This window comes from Pinus tabuliformis, chromosome 5_2 (genome assembly GCF_031772625.1).
Source record: "Pinus tabuliformis cultivar Carrire ecotype Pingquan chromosome 5_2, CPIR1, whole genome shotgun sequence".
Classification (NCBI taxonomy): Eukaryota; Viridiplantae; Streptophyta; class Pinopsida; order Pinales; family Pinaceae; genus Pinus; species Pinus tabuliformis.
Window position 1 is genome coordinate 823,488,290 of NC_142306.1, and position 24,619 is coordinate 823,512,908.

A 24,619-nucleotide genomic window follows, 5' to 3' on the forward strand; every position below is an offset into this window, starting at 1 on the left:
GGCTATTGGTGTACAAAGAACCAATACAGATATACACATGCTTTATTTGACTCAAGAAATGACTTGATAAACTAACAATTATTTCCTTAATGACAACTAACATTTTGGTGTACCAAAAGAGTCATGAAATTTGTATGGGAGATATTATTGTACATTTGAAGACTTGACCTTGCAAAATCATTTCAACATAAAACTAACTTTTTGTTATCCATTCACATCTATCCAATCCCATTGAAATTTTATATAAAGATTTGATATTTCTTTATTCCAACACTTATGATGGTCATGACTTGTAATATCAAAAACATTCCAAGGATGCATATTCCAAATTTTATCTAGTACATATTATTTCTTCCACAATTACTACCAATTTGTTCTCGCTTGTGCATTTTATTTGTTGTATTGCTACTTGTAGATGGCTCACCTCTTATCAATGTTTCTCCTTTCAAAAATTTGCTAGTTGCATTGCTTGTTTTACCTTCATTACATAAGCCTTCATTGTTTGGTCTTAAATATACTTGTATGGGATTTTGAATTCCTTAGCCTCTTTTGACTCTACACTTTACATCATAACCCAATTTATTTAAAATTTTGGCACCAATTCCTCTTGAGTGCTTCTCAAAGTAACCTAGTTTAGCATCCTCAACTTTATCAACTCCAAGTCTTATAACAAAAAATAGAAGTATGTACATCATTACCAATCAAAAGACAAGTATAAGTCTTTTGAACGAGGTCACTAATATCACAAACTGTATCATACTTGAATTTCTTTTCATTTAATTGTTTCACTTCATTTCAAGTTCTAACAAAACATTTTATTTTGTCACTAATTCTTATTGAAATGATCTATTAATTTGTTATTTTAATTTTGAAAATATTACCTACCCAAAGATTTATTGATGTTAATATTTCCTCTAAAGTGTTGATGTGTTGTGTAGTGAAAGTCACAAATTCATGATAGAGTTCATAATCTGTTGATCCAAGTTCCCAAACATTTATTATCATAGAATTATTTTATTTCTATAATCTATCAATCTCTTGCAAAGTATCGTCAAAGTTTTGTTGTAGGAGTTCAATTTCATGATTAACAATTTGTAGTTTTGTTCTTCCTTTGCCAATTTTTAATACATTAATTTTTTCAACCTAATGAATAACACAATAAACACAGCCTGTCCATACAATCGATCATACACCCATCCTTCAAAACAATGATAAAAGTGTCCAATAACACTTTGTTGGTGAAATGTCCAAACCTGCTCCCTAAAGCATTACCATGTTGGCTATAGAAATATCTGCGGCTGTCCCAATGTTGAAAAACTATTGCATACACGGGGTTTCATGGAAAGCTTTATATATATAATTCTCAAAACGTACCACCAACAAACATCACCATGTTGTTTGTACCAACATCGGCGACTGTCCATATGTTGAAGTAACTTTACCAGACACGGTTGTTGCTCGGCAAGAACATATATATGTTGAAGTTGTAATTTCATCTGCGCGTCATCAAAACCACTGGTATCTTCCCTGCACCACCATTCGCAAAAGGCTGTTTCCGTAAGGAGGGCTCCGACACAATCAACACGAGACACGCGTCCAGTGTACAACCATGAAACCGCCCATTCCCTGGCCATTAAAAGTCATTTGAGTTGTGTGAGGTTCGTGTGCGAATTGCGTCTGATCAGGTCAACGCATATGGATTCATTCCAATCTGCCAGAACGTTAATTTTACTTTTACCGCTGGCTTTTAATTAATGCATCTAATGCTTAGTCATAGTTTTAGGTAGAAACTTTTAATTTTATTGTTTTTTAAACTTACGGAATGTGAATGAAGATTTTACACAACAGTGTAAAAATCATTTTGTAAAAGAGAGACAGAGTATTTTGTTTTGGTGAAAGTTTTTTTTGGTAAATCCCTCTGAGTGAAAGAGGAAGAAAATTGTATCAGGCCTCTTATGAATTAATACAAGATTATTATGGGTGTGAAAAATCTCTCTTCTCAAAAATTTTATTAGCTTCCTTGTGTTAAAGATCCTGTGGAGAGAGAAACAGAGCATTGCCTCTGTGTTGAGTTTTATTTGTGTGTTTTTGGGATTTTACCAGAAAAATCCCCAACAGTGGTATCAGAGCTGGCTTCGGCTCTTTGAAGGTGTTCAAGAAGCTGAAGGGAGGAGTCTTTTGTTGCAGCAGTAAATCTTCTCCAGCAAAGTGAAGTCTCGGGCAAAAGATTTAGGTATTCCTCAAAATTTTCTTTTTGTTACTGTGAAGCAGTCAGTGTTTTAAGATACACAGTCAAGAAATTGAAGCATAGTTGAGGATGCAAGGAATGGCTAGCACCAACACTAGCATGGGTATGTTTAACACCCAGCTCCCACAGTTTAATGGGAAGAACTATGACTACTGGTCAATAACCATGAGAGCTTTATTTATCTCTCAAGATTTATGGGAATTAGTTGAATGTGGGTTTGAAGAACCAGCAGATGAAAATCAATTTAACAACTTAACTCAGGCAGCGAGAGATCTGCTGAAGAGCAATAGGAAGAAGGATGCAAAAGCCATTGTATTGTTGTATCAAGCAGTGGACCAGAGTGTGTTTCCAAGGATAGCAACAGCTAAGACATCCAATGAAGCATGGCAAACTCTCAAGACAGCCTATGAAGGCATGGAGAGAGTGAAGACATCAAAACTACAATTGCTGAGGAAGGATTTTGAGAATCTGAACATGAAGGAGTCAGACAACATTGACTCATTCTTCACACATGTGATTGGTCTGATCACACAGATGAGGACTCATGGAGAAACGATTGAAGAAAGGAGGATTGTGGAGAAAATATTGAGGGTCTTACCCTCAAAGTTTGATGTGATTGTCACTACCATTGAAGAGACAAATGATCTCTCAAACTTTTCAGTTGATGAGCTACATGCATCACTGATAACACATGAGCAGAGGTTGAGTAGGAATGAAAACTCATCTCTAGAGCAAGCCTTCAAGACCCAGATGTCTTTTGGAAGAGGAAGAGGTCAAGGCAGAGGAAACAAGAGAGGAAGAGGCAGAAGCCATAACAGAGGTGGAAGGAACAGCCCAGCAAATGATCAAGGAAGAGGCAGCAATCCAAATCAGAACCAAGGCCAAGGCAACAGCCAACAAAGAGGACAACATCATGCTCAAGGACAAAGGTATGAAAAATCCAATGTCCAATGCTATTATTGTAAAAAATATGGGCATTATGCCAGTGAATGTAGGAAGAAGCAACATGATATGAGTAATAGACAAAATGCAAATGTCACTAGAGAAAACAACAGTCAAGATAATGTGTTGATAGCTTGTAACATGGCTGAAACAAACAGTGAGGACATATGGTTTTTAGACTCAGGTTGCAGCAACCATATGACAGGAAATATAGCTCTCTTTTCTGCCCTTGATAAAAATATGAAATCAGAAGTCACACTAGGAACTGATAGCAAAATTTCTGTTATGGGAAAAGGAGAGGTAAAAATATTTACAAAGAAGGGTGAGAAGAAAACCATAGCAGATGTCTACTATGTCCCTAGAATGAGATGTAACCTCTTGAGTATTGGACAGCTTGTTCAAAAGGGTTACAATGTTTTCTTTGAAAATGATGTATGCACCATCATGGATATAGCACCCAACAAAAGATGCATTGCTGAAGTGAAGATGACAAGGAACAGGATGTTCCCTCTTAGAATCATGGCAGATTTGAAAAACAAAGGAGAAATTGCAGCAGTCACCCAAGAGGCTTTCCAAGGCGTGCCAAAGGATGAAAATTGGCTGTGGCACTTGAGATTTGGACATCTCAACTTTGGAGGCCTTAACTTGTTGAGTATAAAAGGAATGGTAAGAGGATTACCATTGATAGAGAAACCGGACAGCCTTTGTGAAGGTTGCATTTTGGGAAAACAACACAGAGAAAGTTTTCCGTCAGGGAAGAGCATAAGGGCAAAGGCACCCTTAGAGATCATTCACTCAGATTTATGTGGACTGATTCAAGCTCCATCATTAGCAGGCAGCCAATATTTCCTAACATTCATTGATGACTTTATAAGAAAAACTTGGGTATATTTTCTTAAAAACAAAAGTGAAGTGTTTGAAAATTTCCGAAATTTCAAAGCACTTGTGGAGAACCAAAGCGGGCTGCATATAAAAGTTTTGAGAACTGACAGAGGAGGTGAGTATATCTCCAAGGAATTCCTAAGGTTCTGTAGAGAAAATGGAATTCATAAACAGTTTACAGCTAGGTACACCCCACAGCAAAATGGAGTTGCTGAAAGGAAGAACAGGACCATCATGGATATGGCGAGGAGTATGTTGAAGGCAAAGCATTTGCCAAATGATTATTGGGCTGAAGCTGTAAATTGTGCAGTGTATATTTTGAACAGGTGTCCTACAAAAGCAATGTTGAACAAAGTGCCGGAAGAAGCATGGAGTGGGAGAAAGCAAGGTGTCACCCACTTGAAAGTTTTTGGATGTGTGGCCTATGCACACATTCTGGATCAGCTAAGGAGGAAGTTGGACAACAAAGGGAAGAAACATATTTTCATTGGATACAGTGAGGAATCCAAAGCCTACAGGTTGTATATCCCATCCACCAAGAAGTTTTTTGTCAGTAGAGATGTTCAGTTCATTGAGGAGGAAGCTTGGGATGGAAGCATAGAGAAAACAGTGAATGTTAAAAACTGTTTGTCTCATGATGAAGATGATGAGGAGATGGCTGAAATACATCCCCAAACAGCAGCGCCAACACAAGGACAGCAAGGGACACCATTGAGAATAAATGAAAGTGCTTCTCCAAGCACACCACAAGGAGGAAATTCAAGTGTGTCTTCAAGCACCTGCACACCAAATGAAAGAGGTAAGAAATTTAGAAATTTAAGCGACATTTATGATGAAGGAATGAATTCCTTATTTGCCTTGTATTGTCATGTTGATGATCCTATTCATTTCGAGGATGCAATTAAAGATAGGAAATGGATAGAAGCTATGGATGAGGAGATGAATGCCATAGAGAGAAACAAAACATGGGATTTGGTTGAGCTACCAAAAGGCAAAGAAGTCATTGGAGTGAAATGGGTCTACAAGACCAACAGCAATGCTGAAGGCAAGATAGAAAGGCACAAGACAAGGTTGGTTGTCAAAGGATACAAGCAGCAATATGGGAGAGACTATGAGGAGACTTTCGCACCGGTTGCAAGAATGGAAACCGTGAGAGCAGTGTTGTCCATAGCAGCACAAAACAAATGGAAAGTCTACCAAATGGACGTGAAGTCAGCATTCCTAAATGGAGTGTTAAAGGAAGAGGTTTATGTTGAACAACCTCTAGGCTATGAGAAGAAAGGTGAAGAGCACAAAGTGTGCAAATTGAAGAAAGCTCTGTATGGGCTGAAGCAAGTGCCAAGAGCATGGTATAGCAGGATAGATTCCTATCTATTGGATAATGAATTTGACAAGTGTGAAGGAGAACCCACTGTCTACATCAAAGAAAAAGATGGTAAAATTTTAATTGTTGTCTTATATGTTGATGATGTTATTTTCACATGTAATGATGATCAGCTCATTGAGAATTTTAAATCAGTGATGAAAGAGGAATTTGAAATGACTGACATGGGTTTCTTGAGATACTTCTTAGGCATAGAAGTAGATCAAAATGAAAAAGGAATTTTTATCTCACAAGCTAGATATGTAAATCAAGTGTTGGACAGATTTAACATGCAAGAATGCAAAGCAGCGATCACTCCCACAGTAATGGTATTAAAACTCAGCAGAGAGGACAGCAGCAAGGATTTTGATCCTAGTTTGTACAAGAGTATTGTTGGCAGCCTTATGTATTTAACAGCTACTAGGCCTGACATTATGTTTGCTGTTAGTTTAATTTCCAGATTCATGGAGAGGCCAAAGGAGGCACATTGGCAGGCAGCAAAAAGAATTTTAAGGTATGTCAAAGGTACCAAAATGTTTGGCATATTATATAATGTCTCAGAACATTCAGATTTAGTTGGATACACTGATAGTGATTGGGCTGGAAGTGTAGATGATCGGAAAAGAACTTCCGGTTATGTTTTTCATATGGGTTCAGGAGCCATTTCATGGGCTTCTAAGAAGCAGTCCATTGTAGCATTGTCTACAGCAGAGGCTGAATATGTGGCAGCTACAGCAGCAACATGTCAAGCAGTTTGGATGAGAAGAATGTTGAGGAGTTTAGGCCAAGAGCAGGCAAAAGCGACAATGATTTTTTGTGACAATAGCTCAGCTATTGCATTGTCAAAGAATTCAGTGTTTCATAAGAGAACGAAACACATTGATACAAGATTTCACTAGATCAGAGAATTGGTGAGCAATGGAGAAATTGTTCTAGAACATTGCAGGACTCAGGAACAGGTTGCAGACATTTCGACCAAGCCACTGGACCAAAAAAGCTTTGAATTTTTGAGGAAGTGTTTGGGTATGACTGAATGCCCAGCAGCTGAAATTAAAGGGGAGTGTTGAAGTTGTAATTTCATCTGCACGTCATCAAAACCACCGGTATCTTCCCCGCACCACCATTCGCAAAAGGTTGTTTCCGTAAGGAGGGCTCCGACACAATCAGCACGAGACACACGTCCAGTGTACAACCATGAAACCGCCCATTCCCCGGCCATTAAAAGTCCTTTGAGTTGTGTGAGGTTGGTGTGCGAATTGCGTCCGATCAGGTCAACGCATATGGATTCACTCCAATCTGCCAGAACGTTAATTTTACTTTTACCGCTGGCTTTTAATTAATGCATCTAATGCTTAGTCATAGTTTTAGGTAGAAACTTTTAATTTTATTGTTTTTTAAACTTACGGAGGTATGGGCATATGCAGGTTACGTATTATATTTTTATTGTATTGTATATACAATATACATGTTATGTTTTTTGTGGGTGTTGACTATTGTAATATGTGAGCCCGGGGCAGCAAAAGAGAATAGTGAGGAGTGCACAGCAGTGCATAAGTTATGAATTGAACAACGTGTGAAGCAAGGAGGAGATGAACGCGCAGCAGTGCGAAATATAAAAACCTGAGTTTTGTTGGTTGCTCAAAAAAAAGGGAAGAACGAATGCAGATTTGTATGGTGTGAGCAAAGAATTTTTTTTGTGAATGTAATGAAAATTTTTATTGCATATGTAAAATTATTTTTACAGCAGTATATGCAAAATGCTTTTTACAGCAGTAAAATGTGAATGAAGATTTTACACAGCAGTGTAAAAATCATTTTGTAAAAGATAGACAGAGTATTTTGTTTTGGTGAAAGTTTTTTTTGGTAAATCCTTCTGAGTGAAAGAGGAAGAAAATTGTATCAGGCCTCTTATGAATTAATACAAGATTATTATGGGAGTGAAAAATCTCTGTTCTCAGAAATTTTATTAGCTTCCTTGTGTTAAAGATCCTGTGGAGAGAGAAACAGAGCATTGCCTCTGTGTTGAGTTTTATTTGTGTGTTGTTGGGATTTTACCAGAAAAATCCCCAACAATATATATATATATATATATATATAGATATAATTTTCAAATGTTTCTCAGTTTTGGTGGGGTTAACTTTGACCGATTAAGTTCCATGAGCAAACGCTGAGGAACTAAAAAAGAACCTAACCCAACCGATATGGATGGTCATCTTTATCAAATCCGATCGTTGGACTACAAATCACAGAAGTGTTGGTGTATATCAGTGGCAACCTACTTACATTATTGAAAGCTCATGGGTTACTTGAATAAGGTATAAAATGAGACCGTAAATCTTGAATGAAATTTGGGAGACTAAACTGACAGGCAAGGGTGGAATCTTTTATTATTTCTTGCTTTATTTTCTTGAAATAGAAAACCTGTCCAACCATCTCTGCAATGTAGTATAAATGTTTGACGTTTTTCAAATACCTAAAACATAACCAGCTTCAGTTTCATTACCATGATTCTTGAAGGATTATGAGCTAGGTCAGCAAGGAAGAAAATGAGGCAAGAAATTTTAAATAAAATTTGCGATCGTAAGGTGTTTGTTAATGGTAAATACTTTATTATTTTTCTTCATTTTCTTGAAATAGAAGGCAGGTCCAATCCTGCAGATGCCATCTCTGCAAATTAGGTTGAGCTCTAAACATTTGCACATGGCTAACATCTTTAGGCCGATATGCATCCCCTTATCAGAATTGACAAGTTAATCATTTTCTTAATTAATATTTTTGATCGGATGGCCTAAATTGAAAAATGAAAGATGCCATTATATTCTTGTAGTAGTCACTAAATTAATGAATGAAATTCACTAAAGTAACTTTCTTTCATTTCTAGGACACATACTTAGACCATACTTAAATTAACTTTTTACAAAACATGATTAAAAATTTATTGTGCCTCTCATTGATAACCACTTATGTTGATTAGTGAGAAATGTATTTTAAAAAATTATAAAATATTAACCTAAAAGATGTGGATCAAAGAGGAACAACACTTATGCCTCTTCATATTCTGAAACGTATACTCCGACCACATGTCAATTGTAGTTTATAATTAAGAAATTATATTGTAACGTTTCCAACTCCTGCACGTAAACCTTTGTAACGTTTCCAACTCGTCTCCAGGTAAACCTTAAACTATTTCCAGTTCACATCCTTTGTAACGTTTCCAACTCATGTCCAGATAAAATTTAAACTGTTGCTCGTTCACATTCTCAAGAGAAACTGTTGCCGGTTCATAAAGCTTACAAGGTTAAAGTTCTAACCGAATACAACAGGCATCGTGTGGCTATAAATCTCTATTCTCCTTACTAGAGTGTACCATTGCCATTATTCATTCCTACCTTCCTCGCTAGGAAACCATGGATTTTCGATATGGCTGTTTCATATATGCCGTGCTCTTGGCCTTGATATGTTCTGTGGTGAACTGTGGTGCTGAGAACAATACCTCGGTCGGCACCCTCCTCCCCCCGAATGCTTTCCCAAGTTGCAAGGACGGATCGTCGGCATTTTCTCAACCTGCGTAGCTCGACCCCATGAACAAATCGGTGCAGAGGTACAGGTAAATAACTAGGGTTTAGTTTTAACCGCTTTTTTCATTATTGCTTTTATCTAATGGGTTACCATTTCTGATTTTTTTTTGGTTTCTTCTCCAACGCAGGATGTGATTCCATTCATGTGAATTCTGGTTTGATTGACGTTGATGACAGGAGTTGCCGTAGCAAAGGGTTGTTGCAGCGGATGATGATTTATTTTAGATACAAACTCTGATAAATGGGTATATAACATTTTAAACATTCCTGGGTTTTACAAGTTTATGCCGTAGTCTAACTAGCTGGAGGAATTGCTCGGAAAGTTATGGTGCCATTTTTTCTTTAATGCATGTCCACATCTCTCCAAATTCATTATTATACCAATTTAAACATATAAAATATATTGTATTCTCTTATAAACATTTTTTTATGCATGAACATAAATTATTAATATTCTTTCTCTCAATTTTCTTTCTTATTTCCTACCAGTAAACTTTATTCATTATCTTTTAGCTACACCCATAATGTATAAACTTAAACTTTACTGTTTGATCATTCGAAAAAGAGAAAATAAGAAATGGAAACAAAAATGAAATCAATAAATAATATAACAGTTACCGTAAGAAACATAAGAAATGCAAAAAATCTAATCACTATCTCGGCCATTCCATTTAATTATCGGCAATAGCTATCGGCAATTTCACATGGAACAGAGCAATAACATAGTGCTCCAATAACCCCGATGCGATAGTACGTGGACTATCAGAAATCGCTATCGGTGATTCCAACACTCCAATGCTAGGCTCCTTCCATTCCGATCTGAGGATGTAATAACAATTGCGGACTTGATAACCTTTCCACTCTTCTCTATAGTTCGGACTTCGCAGTTCCAAAGGTCCCTTCCATTCCACTTGTGGTTCTTAGGATGCGATAAAAGCCTTAAAAAAATATTCCATTACAATGGTTATAAATTTATTAAATTTATAACAAAATGTTTATAAATTTATTAAATTTATAATAAAATATAATTAATATTTTCAGAATATCCCAAACATATTTATGAAAAAAAAATTGTTTTATTTTGATAAAATTGTCGTTTGCTATAAACGAATAAAAAAATACAAAATTGCTAACATCTTTTTGTTTCGTTTATTTTTATAAAATTGTAACATTGAATGAAAACAATACCCAATGCAAGCAATATATAATTAAAATATTTAATCATCATAAATTGAAATTAATCTTAATTTCAATAATAAAACTAAATTAGGAGTTGTAAATGTTGAATTACTATTGAAGAAAAACACAAATGTGAAATTGACATATAAACACTTCCTAGATTCCGTGATCACATATGTAAAAATTTAAAATAAACTTAATATGTGAGTTTTTGTTAAACGTCCATGAAAAACAAATCACTTGCATCTTTTAAACCTCCATTAAATGTAAATGTTGCACATTATTCTGTATATGATGTATGAATTACATTGACTTGCAACTACATTCTTTGGATTGATGACCATCTAGAAAATACATATTTAAAATTAAAAAGTATATTGTCAATTTTACAACACCAAAAAAATATAATTTAATATTAGAATGGGAAATTAAACGGGTGACTTCATATTAACGGGTGACTTCATATGGACATAGTTCTGGACTTGAAATATTATGGAATCATCTGAACCATTATCGCATTGCAAGAACCACAAGTGGAGTGGAAGGGAACATTGGAACAACTGAAGTCCAAACTACAACAGCCCAAACCTGAACCATTATAGAGAAGAGTGGAAAGGTTATAGGGTCTGCGATTGTTATAGCATCGCCAGATCAGAACGGAAGGAGCTTAGCATTGGAGTGTTGGAATCTCCAATAGAGATTTCCGATAGTCCACGTATTTGGATTGGTGAACATCTAGAAAATACATATTTAAAATTAAAAAGTATATTGCCAATTTTACAACACCAAAAAAATATAATTTAATATTAGAATGAGAAATTAAACGGGTGACTTCATATTAATAAGTAAACTAACAAAACTCTAGATCACTGGCTATTCAAAGCTTCATAAACTTATAAATTTAAGACGCTAAATTAATTAATAATTATATTAAATTTACTCTTCAAATTTTACCTCAACAAAAATGCTAAAGGACACTCATCTTACTTGGATGTAAATGAAATTTTAATAGAATAAAATTGGGGAAGTTAAAAAATATCATAACATATTTAAAAACATAATAACTTAACATTACATCCTTGTAATAATTTACAAGGGCGTGCTAAATTTAAGGCATAAAATGACGGGCACAAAAATTTAAGTGGTCAGATATTTGACAAGGTAGAGTGATGAGTGATGACCCTTTCTATATATCCAAGTGAACATGAGGATATTATAGATGACAACATTCATAACTTTAGTTCAGTGTTATTTTACTTATCACATATTGTACTAATTTGATAGTAATCATAAATTAAGGTAAGTTAAAAACAATGCAGATCGTAATGGATTCGCTTTCAATATTCTTCATAATGAAATTTCAAATTTATATCAATTAAATAAATTACATGTCATAATATTAAGTTATTTTGTTATTGGAATTTCAAAATTAAAATAATATTAATTAATTGAAATTAAGTATAAAATTTAATTTTTATAATAAAAATAAATTATTAATTTTAATATTTATTAATATATTTATAAATAATTTAATTTTAATTATTATAATTTTTTTACTTAACACTAGATATTAACTCAAAATGGTTATTATCAAATCATATCTTTTTACCTCAAGCTGTATAGATTTATCTTAAATACAAATTTAACATGACTTTAGAGAAATCTAATTTTTTCACTTGCAATATTTTAATGTTTTATATAGCTATTTAATTTTTTTTCTTTGAGATTTAAAAAAAATCTATTTTCAATGATATAAACAAAATTTCAATTTCAATGACTGACCAACAAAGTTACACATCATACTGGACTGTAAAATTAACCTCTCCACTCAACTAACCTCTCCAGAACCTTAGCGAGATCAAAACCTGTTGGAGATCAGAATCAAAAACTCCGTGAGATGAGAATGTATTGGAGATATGTAGGTACTTTGATTTCATTTTTATTGAAAATGGATATATAAACTTGATCTAGTGTCCAGATAATGAAATGAATCATTTTAAATTTATATTATTATGTTTTAATCTATTCATTCATGAAAACTTACAAATATATAAACTTAATTGTAAAATTAAAAATATAAAAAAAATTAATAATGCAAAGACATAATAATATTTAAAATGGTAAAAAATAATCATTTTAAACCAATTTACAACTTGAATATGTAAAATTATGTTTCAAAACTTATTTAAACAACCACAATTCACAATTACCCCTTAACGTTTGGTTTATTTATATTCAAGTGATTAATAATATAATAAGGTAATAATAATTGAAAAATATTATATTTTTGTTTCAATTTACTAAATCTTAAAAATATATAATCTTTTGTTTTCATAAACAGAGAAACCAAGATAATGGTGGCATGAAATGTAGCTTAAAGAAAACATTAAATTTGAGAGGGGCCATAAGCAAATGAGTATAAGAAAATGAGTAATTTTAGATTTATATTATTAATAGTTTTATTTAAGATATTTTTAAAACATACAATTTTCTGTTTTCAGAAAATTTAATTATTTCGTTAAATTAGATAATAAACTTGCTATTTATTAATGTTATACTTAATTATATTCATAATGATATTAATATAAATATCTACATTTAATAACAAAATTAAAATCTAATTTTATTAAAATATTATTATTTTAAAATTAATAATTTTTTTATGTTAATATCATCGCGAGAGAAGTAATGCGACATACAAAGGAGCTGACCGAATGGTATGATATGGTTTAGTTAATATGTTTTGTGTTCCGACGTTAATCACATATTGGAGGAGATGGGAACCACATGTTAATGTGCCCGCAGACTATGGCAATTGCGATTAGCCATAAAGGTTGAACCTTGAAATTTGTGCAGAGGTCGTATAAAGGGGTTACTTGAAACAAGATTGCTTGAATGTTACACAGTACTTGAAGCCTCAGCCTTTATATTTTACAAAATGCTTTAGATTATATTTTTGTAGTAATTCACATGACTACTTTAAAAAGTGTTACCACACAATTACAAGCAACCAAGAAATTTATTATTAAAAGTTCAAAGTAAAAGATCAATGTAAAATACCTGGGATTCCTCAAATATTAAGGGCAACAACACTATGCAATAAGTCAATAAGTAGTAAATTGGTTCACTGTCTTTTGATCATTCTATTCTATTTTAATGTTCTAATGTAATTGATAATTTGATATATAAACTTGATCTATAGTCCACATAATGAAATGAATCATTTTAAATTTATATTATTATGTTTTAATTTATTCATTCATGAAAACTTACAAATATATAAAATTAATTGTAAAATTAAAAAATATAAAAAGAATCCAATGCAAATACATAATAATATCTAACATGGTAAAAACTAATCATTTTAAACCAATTTACAACTTGAACATGTAAAATTATGTTTCAAAACTTATTTAAACAACCACAATTCACAATTACCCCTTCATGTTTGGTTTATTTATATTCAAGTGATTAATAATATAATAAGGTAATAATAATTGAAAAATATTATTTTTTTGTTTTAATTTACTAAATCTTAAAAATGTATAATTTTTTGTTTTCATAAACAGGGAAACCAAGATAACGGTGGCATGAAATGTAGCTTAAAGAAAACATTAAATTTGAGAGGGGCCATAAGCAAATGAGTCTAAGAAATTGAGTAATTTTAGATTTATATTATTAATATTTTTATTTAAGATATTCTTAAAACATACAACTTTCTGTTTTGAGAAAATTTAATTATTTCATTAAATTGGATGATAAACTTGCTATTTATTAATGTTATACTTAATTATATTCATAATGATATTAATATAAGTATCTACATTTAATAACAAAATTAAAATCTAATTTTATTAAATTATTATTATTTTAATATTAATATTTTTATGTTAATATCATGGGCAGAGAAGTAATGCGACATACAAAGGAGTGGCCCGGTGGTATTATATGGTGTAGTTAATATGTTTTGAGTTCCAATCTGCCTTTATCTTTTACAAAATGCTTCCGATGATATCTTTGTAGTAATTCACACCACTACTTTAAAAAGTATTACCACACAATTACAAACAACCAAGAAATTTGTTATTAACAGTTCAATGTAAAAGATCAATGTAAAATACCTGAGAATCCTCGAATATTAACGGCAACAACACAATAAGTCAATAAGCAGTAAATTGGTTTACTGTCTTTTGATCATTCTATTCTATTTTAGTGTTCTAATGTAATTGATAATGTGATATATAAACTTGATCTACAGTCCGGATAATGAAATGAATCATTTTAAATTTATATTATTATGTTTTAATGTATTCATTCATGAAAACTTACAAATATATAAACTTAATTGTAAAATCAAAAAATATAAAAAAAATAACAATGCAAATACATAATAATATTTAAAATGGTAAAAACTAATCATTTAAAACCAATTTACAATTTGAACATGTAAAATTATATTTCAAAACTTATTTAAACATCCACAATTCACAATTACCCCTTAATGTTTGGCTTATTTATATTCAAGTGATTAATAATATAATAAGGTAATAATAATTGAAAAATATTATTTTTTTGTTTTAATTTACTAAATCTTAAAAATATATAATCTTTTGTTTGGAAACCAAGATAATGGTGGCAGGAAATGTAGCTTAAAGAAAACATTAAATTTGAGAGGGGCCATAAGCAAATAAGTATAAAAAAAATGAGTAATTTTAGATTTATATTATTAATATTTTTATTTAAGATATTCTTAAAACATACAATTTTCTATTTTGAGAAAATCTAATTATTTCGTTAAATTGGATAATAAACTTGCTATTTATTAATGTTATACTTAATTATATTCATAATGATATTAATATAAATATCTACATTTAATAACAAAATTAAAATCTAATTTTATTAAAATATTATTATTTTAATATTAATTTTTTTTATGTAATATCATTGGCAGACAAGTAATGCGACATACAGAGCGCACTCGATGGTATTATATGTTGTACTTAATATGTTTTGAGTTTCGAGGTTAATCGCATATTGGAGGAGATGGGAACCACATGTTAATGTGACCCCAGACTATGGCGATTCCGATTAGCAATAAAGGTGGAACCTTGAAATTCGTGCAGGGAGCGTATAAAGTGGTTACTTGAAACAAGGTTGCTTGAATATTATATAGTACTTGAAGCCTCTCTCTTTATCTTTTACAAAATGTTTTCGATTATATCTTTGTAGTAATTCAGGCGACTACTTTAAAAAGTATAACCACACAATTACAAGCAACCAAGAAATTTATTGTTAAAAGTTCAACGTAAAAGGCCTCGGAATCCTCAAATATTAAAGTCAGCAACACCATGCAATAAGTCAATAAGCAGTAAATTGGTTTACTGTCTTTTGATCATTCTATTCTATTTTAATGTTCTAATGTAATTGATAATGTGATATATAAACTTGATCTACAATCTAGATAATGAAATTAATCATTTTAAATTTATATTATTATGTTTTAATCTATTCATTCATGAAAACTTATAAATATATAAACTTAATTGTAAAATTAAAATATATAAGAAAAACAACAATGCAAATACATAATAATATTTAAAATGGTAAAAACTAATCATTTTAAAATAATTTACAACTTGAATATGTAAAATTATGTTTCAAAACTTATTTAAACAACCACAATTCACAATTACCCCTTAATGTTTGGTTTATTTATATTCAAGTGATTAATAATATAATAAGGTAATAATAATTGAAAAATATTATATTTTTGTTTTAAGTTACTAGATCTTAAAAATATATAATCTTTCGTTTTCATAAACAAGGAAACCAAGATAATGGTGGCATGAAATGTAGCTTAAAGAAAAACATTAAATTTGAGAGGGGCCATAAGCAAATGAGTATAAGAAAATGGGTAATTTTAGATTTATATTATTAATATTTTTATTTAAGATATTCTTAAAGCATACAAATTTTTCTTTTGAGAAAATTTAATTATTTCGTTAAATTGGATAATAAACTTGTTATTTATTAATGTTATACTTAATTATATTCATCGTGATATTAATATAAATATGTACATTTAATAACAAAATTAAAATATAATTTTATTAAAATATTATTATTTCAATATTAATATTTTTTTTTATGTTAAATAAACTTGCTATTTATTAATGTTATACTTAATTATATTCATCATGATATTAATATAAATATATTTAATAACAAAACTAAAATCTAAATTTATTAAAATATTATTATTTCAATATTAATAATATTTTATGTTAATATCATCGGTAGAGAAGTAATGTGACATATAAAGGAGTGTAGTTAATATGTTTTGAGTTCCAAGGTTAATATGAGATGGGAACCACATGTTAATGTGACCGCAGACTATGGGATTGCGATTAGTCATAAAGGTGGAACCTAGAAATTCATGCAAAGGCCGTATAAGGCATTACTTGAAACAAGGTTGCCTGAATGTTACACAGTACTTGAAGCCTCTGCCTTTATCTTTTACAAAATGCTTCCGATTATATCTTTGTAGTAATTCACACGACTACTTTAAAAAGTATTACCACACAATTACAAGCAACCAAGAAATTTATTATTAAAAGCTCAATGTAAAAGATCAACGTAAAAGACCTGGGAATCCTCAAATATTAAGGGCAGCAACACCATGCAATAAGTCAATAAGCAGTAAATTGGTTTACTATCTTTTGATCATTCTATTCTATTTTAATGTTCTAATGTAATTGATAATGTGATATAGAAACTTGATCTACAGTAAATGAATCATTTTAAATTTATATTATTATGTTTTAATCTATTTATTCATGAAAAATTACAAATATATAAACTTAATTGTAAAATTAAAAAATATAAAAAAAAATAACAATGCAAATACATAATAATATTTAAAATGGTAAAAACTAATCATTTTAAACCAATTTACAACTTGAACATGTAAAATTATGTTTCAAAACTTATTTAAATAACCACATTTCACAATTACCCCTTAATGTTTGGTTTATTTATATTCAAGTGATTAATAATATAATACCGTAATAATAATTGGAAAGTATTATTTTTTTTGTTTTAAATTACTAAATCTTAAAAATATATAATCTTTTGTTTTCATAAACAAGAAACCAAGATAATGGTGACATGAAATGTAGCTTAAAGAAAACATTAAATTTGAGAGGGGCCATAAGCAAATGAGTAATTTTAGATTTACATTATTAATATTTTTATTTAGGATATTTTAAAAAATACAATTTTCTGTTTTGAGACAATTTAATTATTTTGTTAAATTGGATAATAAACTGGCTATTTATTAATGTTATACTTAATTATATTCATAATGATATTAATATAAATATCTAAATTTAGTAACAAAGTTAAAATCTAATTTTATTAAAACATTATTATTTTAATATTAATATTTATTTATGTTAATATGATTCGTAGAGAAGTAATGCGACATACAAAGGAGTGGATCCGATGGTATTACATGGTGCAGTTAATATGTTTTGAGTTCCAGGGTTAATCACATATCAGAGGAGATGGGAACCACATGTTAATGTGACCTGCAGACTATGGCGTAGCGATTAGCATAAAGGACGAACCTCGAAATTTGTGCAGAGGTAGCGGTTACTTGAAACAAGGTTGCTTGAATGTTACACAGTACTTGAAGCCTTTGCCTTTATCTTTAACAAAATGCTTCTGATTATATCTTTGTAGTAATTCACACGACTACTTTAAAAAGTATTACCACACAATTACAGGCAACCAAAAAATTTATTATTAAAAGTTCAATGTAAAAGATCAATGTAAAAGAGCTGACAATCCTCAAATATTAAGGGCAACAACACCATGCAATAAGTCAATAAGCAGTAAATTGGTTGAGTGTATTTTGATCATTCTATTCTATTTTAATGTTCTAATGTAATTGATAATGTGATATATAAACTTGATCTAGAGTCCACATAATGAAATGAATCATTTTAAATTTATATTATTATGTTTTAATCTATTCATTCATGAAAACTTACAAATATATAAACTTAATTGTAAAATAAAAAAATAAAAAAAAAATAACAATGCAAATACATAGTAATATTTAAAATGGTAAAAACTAATCATTTTAAACCAATTTACAACTTGAACATGTAAAATTATGTTTCAAAACTTATTTAAACAACCACAATTCACAATTACCTCTTAATGTTTGGTTTATTTATATTCAAGTGATTAATAATATAATAAGGTAATAATAATTGAAAAATATTTTTTTTTGTTTTAATTTACTAAATTTAAAAAATATATAATCTTTTGTCTTCATAAACAGGGAAACCAAGATAGTGGTGGCATGAAATGTAGCTCAAGGAAAACATTAAATTTGAGAGGGGCTATAAGAAAATGAGTAATTTTAGATTTATATTATTAATATTTTTATTTAAGATATTCTTAAATCATACAATTTTCTGTTTTGAGAAAATTTAATTATTTCATTAAATTGGATAATAAACTTGTTATTTGTTAATATTATACTTAATTATATTCATAATGATATTAATATAAATATCTACATTTGATAAAAAAATTAAAATCTAATTTTATTAAAATATTAATATTTTTTATGTTATATTTGGTATTAATATGTTTTGACATTATATTAAGTCCAGATTATTATGTTTTAACTTTTAGGTTTGTATTATTAGAATTTAATATTAGATTATTTAATGTTTTCAGTATTGCATGCTTCCAATAGTAGAAGTTATAATATTGGGTTATATTGAATTTTTAATATTAAGTTTAATTTATATTTATCAATATTGACATTAACTTCAAAAAATTGAGTCAACAATCAATAATAACAATAAAAACTTAATCATAATATAAAAAATAAAAATACTTTTAATCATAATATAAAAAATAATAATACTTTTATAAAATTATGTTTACAATTACAAAATTAATAATAATAATATAATAAATAAATATAAAATAATTAATTTAAATATATAAAATTAATAACATTTAAATAACATTAATAAAAATGTTAATTATTAATATGAATTTTAATTAAATTATGATTTTGGTTTTAATTATTAATATTATTATATTATATAATAACATTAACATTACAACTATAAATAATGTTAACAACTTTTGATATTTACGATAATATTAATAAAATTTGATATTAAATTTAATTTTAATATGAATAGTTAATATTAATTTAAATATTCATTATTATTAATATTAATTAATATGTATATGAATATTACTTTTAATAATGTTAATATATATAAATATTAATTTTAATGTTAATTATTGATATTAATGACATTTAATTAACAACGATTGTCTCAATATGAAAATCAATCATTGCCAACCATATTCAATCATAGCCAAGGTTTATAATATTAGGACTTTTTAATATTTAGTTTATAATACTAAATTTTAATATTGGCTTTATAATTTGTGATACTAGGGCTTATAATATTAATCATAGGGTTTAATATCAATCCCTTGGGTTTAAAATTATTCCCCTCACTTTATAATCCATTTAGTTTATAATATTAATCCTTTATGTATATTAATTTCTTGGATTTATGGTAATAATATCTTGGGTTTATAATATTAATCCTAAGGTTCATAATATTAAATTAGGGTTCATAATAATCCTAAGGTTCATAATATCAATCCCACGGTCTAATGTTATTCCCTTCGGTTTTTAATCCCTTGGGTTTTTAATATTAATCCAATGGGCTTAGTAATCCATTGGGTTTATAATATTGTTCCTAGGGTTTCTAATATTATTCATAGGGTTTATATTCCTACAGTTTAATATTAAGCATATGGTTTATAATATTAATCTTAGGGTTCAATATTAATCCCTCAATCATAGCCAACCATGGTCAACCATGGTTGAATGTGACATTGTGACAAGGATTGTCTCACCATGAAAATAAATCATGTTTATTTTACTCTTTGTAATATTTATATTTGGGTTTATGAATGTTGGGTTTATAATATTAGTCCCTTGGGTTTAATATTATTCCCTTGGGTTCACAATCCCTTGGGGTTTTAGTCTTAATCCCTTGGGTTTATTATTCGTTTGGGTTTATAATATCAATCCCTTGGGTTTATTACTCCCTTAGGTTTATATTATCAATGATGGCCAACCATGGTTGAATGTCGCATTGTGACAAGGATTGTCTCACCATCAAAATAAATCATGTTTAATTTAGTGTTTGTAGTATTTATATTTGGGTATACCAATGTTGGGTTTATAATATTTGTCCAATGGGTATAATATTGTTTCCTTGGGTTCATAATCCCTTGGGCTTTTAGTATTAATCCTTTAGTTTTATTATTCCTTTAGGTTTATAATATCAATCCCTTGGGTTTATTATTCCCTTAGGTTTATAATATTAGTCCCTTGGGTTTAATATTATTCCCTTGGTTTCACAATCCCTTGGGGTTTTCGTATTAATCCCTTGGGTTTATTATTCATTTGGGTTTATAACATCAATCCCTTGGGTTTATTATTCCCTTAGGTTTATATTATCAACAAGGGATTGTGACAATAATTGTTTCACCATCAAAATAAACCATGTTTATTTTAGTGTTTGTAGTGTTTATATTTGGGTTTAACAATGTTGGGTTTATAATATTAGTCCCATGGGTTTAATATTATTTCCTTGGGTTCATAATCCCTTGGGGTTTTAGTATTGATCCCTTAGTTTTATTATTCCTTTAGGTTTATAATATCAATCCCTTGGGTTTATTATTCCATTAGGTTTATAATATTAATCCCTTGGATTTAATATTATTCCCTTGGGTTCACAATCTCTTGGGGTTTTAGTATTAATCCCTTGGGTTTATTATTCATTTGGGTTTATAATATCATCCCTTGGGTTTATAATATCAATTCCATGGGTTTATTATTCCTTTAGGTTTATATTATTAATCATGGTCAACCAAGGTTGAATGTCGCATTATGACAAGGATTGTCTCACCATCAAAATAAATCATGTATAATTTAGTGTTTGTAGTATTTATATTTGGGTATACCAATGTTGGGTTTATAATATTAGTCCAATGGTTGAATGTCGCATTTTGACAAAGATTGTCTCACCATCAAAACAAACCATGATTATTTTAGTGTTTGTAATATTTATATTTTGGTTTACCATATTGGTCCAATGGTTGGATGTCCCATTTTGACAAATATTGTCTCACCATGAAAATAAATCATGTTTATTTTGGTCTTTGTAATATTTACATTTGGGTTTACAAATGTTGGGTCTATAATATTAGTCCCTTGGGTTTAATATTATTCCCTTGGATTCATAGTGTAATGCCCCACTTAAATCTTATCCTACAAATTTTATTAATGTTTACATTATCTGAAAATATTGAGAAATATTGGTCTAATATAAAATTCATGATTTCTATTATTCAAATTCCCAACTTACCTTCTCAAATTGAATCTTAGGTAGGAGATGGTATCCTTCCCTTATTTGAAATAATATATATATTCATCTCACATTCCCCAATGTACCCTCACATTTACGTGGGAGAAGACATGGTCCTCTCCAACTAATTATCAATATATATATTCATCTCACATTTAAGTGTGTGTGTATATATATATATATATAGATATATCTCACATTCTCAAGTGTACTTTTAGATTTACTTGGGAGAAGACATGGTCCCTTCCCATTAATTTCCCAATTTTATATTCATGTCACATTTCCAAATGTAGTCCTAGCTTTACTTGGGAGAAGAGAAGTCAACTGTATGGATGGATGAGAAGTTAATGACATTAATGAGAGGTGGTTGAGATGGAGAAGAGAGGGAGGGTATAAAACGGGATGTTGGGTATTGCTTATGTTTTTGGGGGTTGGTTGTGATTTTAGGATTTGCTGTGATTTTGGAGACCATAGGAACCTGTGGAGGTTTCTTGGGTTGTTGAGAGGAGGGAAATATTGTTCATCTTGGTCTCGATCATTCATCTTGGACACACACACTACATCTAGTTGGACTTGGGCTCGAAGGGCTAGGGAACCTGTGGAGGTTTCTTGGGCTAGGGATTATTTCCTAGTTGGCTGGGAGGTAAATCCAGTTGGGTCCATCAATAGGAGCATTCAGTGGGAGTAGCAGGTCAAAGGCTTCTCCACCAGCCACCAGCACAGGTATTCCTCTATAGATTACTCATGTAAACTTTATTAAAATGAAATGTTCACCATAAGTTATAAGGATTAGAATGTAAATGGTAAAATTTGATTTGTTTAAAAGTCTTGTAAGTAAGTAAACTATTTCCTCTTATTGCATTTAAATTCATCAGAAATAGATCTGTTAGCAGACCCTAGGATAGGGCTCTTACACATGGTATCAGAGCTTTGGTTCAAAATCTAGACCCAAAGCCCACAAAACCCACAATTTATACTTCCACAAGTCTCCTTGTCATTTGATGAGAATCCCCACCCATGGCTACTGGCCTTTACTTATGCCAAGAGTCCGTATTCCATTCGCATTTAGTTTGACTCTACCATTTCCTCCACCAACCCAATGGCTAGTCTGAGGAGTCTCGGTGTTTTATAGTTGATTTTTTTTATTGCGCTAGCCAATTATCTGAGAACAACATACAAATTACACTCTCTACAAGAAAAATTTGGGCAAGTGCAGTTCATAGAGAGATAAGCAAAGTCTAGTAGAGGCCGTCATAGGTAAGCTGAGCTTCCCGTCTTCTATGATTTTATTTTACCATCGCCGAGTGCTTAAACTTGGCCACAAATGCCTAGAAATTGAGAATTCTCGTGCAGATAGAGAAGACCCCGAGCCACTCCTGATATGATGTTGCAGCGCTTCTGCACATCAAACTTATAGCGCATGTTGGCATCTGTATCCATACATATGCAGTGCACTAACCAATTATCATAACAGAACTATATATTTTGAAACAAAAGTGCTTTTTTTATCAACACAAAAAATGACACTGACTCACCGAATAACATTCTATCGAGGCTCTTATTCCGTAGGTACTCATAAACAAGCAACCTTTGTTGAATTTTGGCCACAAGTTTAACTTCATTTAGAAATTCTTTCCTTCCTGGAATAGATTTTACGGACAACTTCTTCACAATAATTTCTTTTCCATCTTCAGTAATTCCCTGAAATGTTCATATAAAATAATTACTTGTATGGTGATTTTTGTCATGGACGCAGTGACAACATCCCATTGACTACTATATTTTAAGATTCTATAAACTGCTGCAAGCTTTCTTAGCCTATGTTACCTTGTATACAACACCAAATCCTCCCTCTCCAAGCTTGTTATTTTCATAAAACATTTATGCAGTAGCTGTCAATGTTTCCATCTTAAACACTATTTGCCTATCTTGATGGATTATTATGTCCTCTTCAGCTTGCCCATCACCTATAGAAAGAAATTACATAGCTAAATCAAAAAATACGAGGACCGATATGGAATGATTTCTTACTTTGGTAGGTATCTTCAAAGAGTATCTGTTAAAATCGTTTTCAATGAGTAGTTTCAAACAATAGTCTAACAGAGCAGACTGTTCAAGCCTTCATATCTATTGTATCTTATTTTAACTGTGACAATTCGTCATAGTAGATTTTGTACAACCAGATAAGAGATATGCATTCTACGGCGCCATAAGGGATGTGGTGATTGTGCAATGGATATGGGCAGGAGTATTCCATATGCATCGGTTTTGAGCAGATGCACCACTTGCTTTGCGGTCGGGTGAATATGATCAAATCCTCTGTCCTGAACAAAGTGTTATGTTACAGCAGAAAATAAAGGCTATTTGGTCATCCTACTAGTTCATATAATCAAATTAAATACCTTTGTGTCCTCCTCGAAAGATGGCAGCCTTCAATATTTTCCCTTTCCACATAGGCATGCCAAAATGGCCATGGGACAATGGCACACCAGTTAAAGCACATTCCAAATGATGCTCCCCTAAATTATAATCTACTCTGCAAATTATTTTCTTTCCATTTTTCTCGCTGTAATTCGGCAGCCAACAGGCATTCCACCTAGGAAACGTGCTATCTTCTCCCAATTCTTGCTTGCCCTAGGGTTAGTGGAGTCACGAACCACTAGGTGCGTTCCCAGATGCATCAATAGGAAAAGAGGTATATTTGCTCCGCATGATTCCAGCCAAGGTTGTGCAATCTGGATAAAATTTAGACAACACCTAGTTTGTGTCCACCACTGAACAATCTTAGAGTTACAAGAATGACTGAGTGACTCCCGTCAATGAAGGATGCAAGGAATATATGACCATTTCCAATAGTTGACAAGCAATTCCAGTGTCGATGAACACTTGATTTTGTTGTATAGTGGGAATCGGGAATTTGGTTTCGTGGAAACTG

General features: G+C 30.7%; 1 pseudogene; it reads right to left on the reverse strand.

Moving 5' to 3' along the window:
• Positions 1-22,992: 22,992 nt before the first annotated feature.
• On the reverse strand, positions 22,993-23,565 carry LOC149161835 (cysteine-rich receptor-like protein kinase 44 pseudogene; annotated as a pseudogene).
• Positions 23,566-24,619: the final 1,054 nt, after the last annotated feature.